General features: G+C 45.7%; 1 protein-coding gene across 1 annotated transcript in view; it reads left to right on the forward strand.

Moving 5' to 3' along the window:
* Window positions 1–2,747: 2,747 nt before the first annotated feature.
* LOC138157803 (neuroligin-1-like) overlaps window positions 2,748–4,011 on the forward strand; it is a 328,111-nt gene continuing 326,847 nt past the window's right edge. Inside the window, exon 1 of the mRNA XM_069083625.1 lies at window positions 2,748–3,347. The gene's annotated coding sequence lies outside the window, so the exon portion shown is untranslated. The remainder of the gene's footprint in view (window positions 3,348–4,011) is intronic.

Consider the following 4,011-nt stretch of genomic DNA (forward strand, 5'->3'; position numbering starts at 1 on the left):
TTTTATTACTTCTCCTATCTTTGGTGAATTCTAAAATATAATGACTGCTGACTGCAATAACATCCTCTGATTCTGTAACTCCCTTAGGTTGTAGATCATCAGACTTGGAATAAGTCTTAGGATTTAGGGCTGGAAGAGACATTAGAAATCATCTTGTCCTAGACCCATAGGATCAAAGATGTACAGTTCAAAGGTCCCTTAGAGTTCAATTCTCTCATTTTACAGATGAGGATGCTGAGGGTCATGGGGGTCACATAAGTAGTGAGTAAGCGAGAGGATTGACAATTGGTTCTAGGTCTTCAAACTTCAGATCCATCTCTCTTCCTGCCATCCTATGATGCCTTTGGAATACATGCCTGCATTTATTTGGAATGATCTAGAGTTTCCTTCATTAATTTAGTTTCACTTTTAATCTGCTTCATACAAGTGGGTTCATTCTGGTTTCCCTGTTTAAAGTTACTCATTCTTTCCCCTTGCCCCCTTTTGGGTAATGGTTTTAATTTGTAAATTGTAATGAATGCAGAGCCATCCTTATAACAAATGAAAACCAATTCATAGCCAGTGCTGGGATATGATCTAGTAGAATGTAATCTCCTTGAGGGGATAGTCTATTTTCATTTTTGTGGATGTATCTTCAGGGTCTAGCCCAGTACCTGGCATATAGTGAGCACTTAAAAAGTGTTTGTTGGATAGAAGTTGCAGGAAATACATGCCAGCATCCTTTTGTGCGCTCAAGCGCACACACACACACACACACACACACACACACACAAATTCTAATTTGTTATGACAAGGCTTCTTAACATTTTCTGTGTCATGGACCCCTTTGGCAGTCTGATGAAGCCTATGAATATCTTCTTAGGATAATGTTTTTAAATGCTTAAAATAAAATACATAGAATTACAAAGGAAAGAAATCATATTGACACATACTGACTTGTGACTCTGGGAAAGTCCTATAATCTCTCCGTTCTCAAAGCCACTCCTGAGATTTGCATAGGAGTTGATGATTTGCATTCATGGAGGGAATGTCCTCATTGGCAGTCCCCGGCACCAAAACAATCATTGCAGAATGAAAAAAAGAAACAAACACCAATATCTGTAATCAGAGGAAGCACCTTCAGATCTCACTTCTAACCCTTGCTACCTGCGTAACCTTGAGTAAGTGACATAAACTTGTTCTTGACTCAGTTTCCTCATCTGTAGAAATGAAGGATCGAATGCTTTCTTAGATCCTACCCACCTTTTGGACTGTTATGCTATAAATGATGTTTCTGGACTAAAAAAAATACTAATAATCAACATAAAGCTGTCTTATATAATATAGTATGCCAAAAGCTGGCAAGGTGTAATATCTCATTCGATGCTCACAGCCTCCTGTGAGTTGAGGTAAATACTAAATATACTGTCTTTTTTTTATTACAGTTGAGGAAACCAAGGCTCAGGGAGGTTAAATGATTCTTCATAGGAAGAGACCTGGAAGACGAGTTAGCTCAGTCTCCCCATTTTATAGGAGGCACAAATATTTTGAGTGACTTTTTGATGTTCCCACAACTTGTTGATGACATTACTAGGACAAGATTTTTGGATTCTGAACCCCCAGCTTAATGGCTCCTCTCCTACATCACACTGTTTTCTCTCTTCCAGACAATAGAAAGAACCCTGTAATTACTGTACTTTCTAGAAGACCTAAGATTAAATACTCTTTCTAGTCATGTCCCCAGGGATAAATGACAACTCCTTTGCTTCATTTTTAAAATCTGTAAAATGGGTATGATGTAAAATATAATTACATTAATAATATTAATTTCTTAGCCCATTTGGTAGGGTTGTGAATATTATATCTGACAACTTCTGTAAAGAGCTTTGTAAACAGTAAAACACTTTGTGTCAGTTATTGCTATAAGTTAAATTATATAACCAGAAAGTGTCCATGATTATCACTAGGCAAAGAAATCCTAGAATTCTTGTAGCCACTATTTGCCCAAGTTGCCCTAGTGTGGCCAACTTCATGAGTAATGTGACCCTCTCAATATATGCATAGTTGCCCCACCCCCATTGGCTATAGAGTTCTCTGAAAGAGTCTGACTGGAATCCAGGGACCCCTGTATTCCAGAATTACCAGATAAAAAATCTTGCTTGGTTCACAATCACCTTTAGACTCTGTCCTTTGGTTCTAGGCTCCTGGGAGCCACCATCTTGCTTGTTGTACCCAATTACTGTCAGGATTTGAAAATGAAAAGAGATCTGTTAAAAATTCAGTCACTATAGCTAAGAGAAAAGGCAGCTGATGAGTCCTGTTTCTAACAACAACTTGTATCAAAAAGGTTGTGACCACTCGTTTGGACTGGCTTGGCCTGACTTCTTATTCTGGAAACAAAGATGTTTGCTTTGAAATCCCTGCTTTATCCTAAACTGGCATCTTGGAAACACCACTAGAGGAAGGATTCGGGAGAAGGGAGGAGAGGAGGGTACTGGGAAACACGGAATCATAAAGGACAAGAAGAGGGAAAAAATATAAAGGAAAAAGAAAACACCGCTTCAGACAACTTCTACAGTAGACATACGTTATTCATCTTAATCTCGGGTCATCTTTCTTGATGTTTAACTATAGTAGCAGAGGGATATCTTAGGGGAAAAAGGGGAAAAGGAAAAAAAGAAGGGGAAAAAAAGTGGGATGGATGCAGTCTAGCTTGTCGCCACTAGGGGTATCTTTGTACCATTTTTCATCCAGCACCAATTTGGAGTTGAAACCTATATTAGGGGAAAACCAGGGTCCTCGGCATTTTTTTTTTGCGAGCGGTGCACCCAGAATCCAAAAAGATTTTTTTTTAGCCTAGCCACCCCCAAAGCGAGCCTCGGCCTTTTCGTTCCGCTGCTGCCAAGCTCGGGGATCCCTCCAGTGGCCAGACTCAGTCCAGGGGGGGTCTTCGTTTTGGAGGTCAATTTCCCATCGAGATAAATCTATTGGATTAGCAGGATTATCTGATTGCAGCGGCCAAGGAGTAGCACTAGGCTGGACCGCGTCTGGGGCTCGCCCGATGGTCGGCTTTCCACGAAGAAGACTGGGGGGTCGCAGCTCTGGGGATCGCTAGTGCAACTGGAGGGGGAACAGCACGATCTCTAGGTTTGGGAACTGTCTGGGGTGACTTAGGGGGGCGGGGAGAGGAAAAGAGAGATTGAGGGAGGGAGAGACCCACACACAGAGACATAGAGGGAGAGACAGCCAAGGAGGGGGGAAAGAAGGAGAGAGGAGCCCCGGGTTGCAGCTGCTCCAGCCCCAATAACGCCTGGAACGCCGGAGCCAGGAGCGCCGCGGGGCCGCCACTGCAAACGCCTACGGAACTGGTAAAGACTTTGCTTCTCTTCGGCAGCGACTGGGGGCCCGGGCAGGGGGGCTGCTGGCGCCCTGAGCTGTGGCGGTGGGGAATGACAAGGGGCTCTTTATTGGGGAGGGGGCGGGCTGGCCAGCTGCCGGGTCTGCAGGTGCTTCTCGCTGCAGGTGCCGCCGCCAGGGGTTCCTTCCTTGGAAATCGGGGGACAGAGAGGGCTCGAACCCCAAACCTACTGCGGGGGTGGCCAGAAGTAAGGGGGTGTGTGAGGGAGGGGGGTGTCCTGAGCTAATCTCAGCTCCCCGGCCCTGACTGAGAGGGCCGGGGTGTCGGGGGCGCGGCCTCTGGGCAGCTCCCCCTACCCCGGGGGAGGGGGGACTCCCAAGTTTAGGTTCCGATGCCCTGGTTCTGGGGTATCTAGCTCCTACAGCCCAGGCTGCCCGCCAGCCTCCGCTGGGGAACTTCCCGGGAGGAGACGGTGGCGACTGTGCCTGGGAGAAGCTTCATGCACGCCACAGGAAAAAAAAAAAAAGAGAGAGAGAGAGAGAGAAGGAAAAAAAAGAGAAGGAAAAAAAAGAGGGAAGGGAAACAACAGAAAGCCCCCGCGCCACGCACGCTGGGACGGGGGGGAGTGGGGGGGTGGGGAAGTGCGGGGCGGGGCAACTGCGATGGGCGCCTAG

Source organism: Petaurus breviceps, unplaced genomic scaffold (assembly GCF_028583685.1).
Source record: "Petaurus breviceps papuanus isolate PSGF00001 unplaced genomic scaffold, PetGlider_PUasm1.0 173, whole genome shotgun sequence".
Lineage (NCBI taxonomy): Eukaryota > Metazoa > Chordata > Mammalia > Diprotodontia > Petauridae > Petaurus > Petaurus breviceps.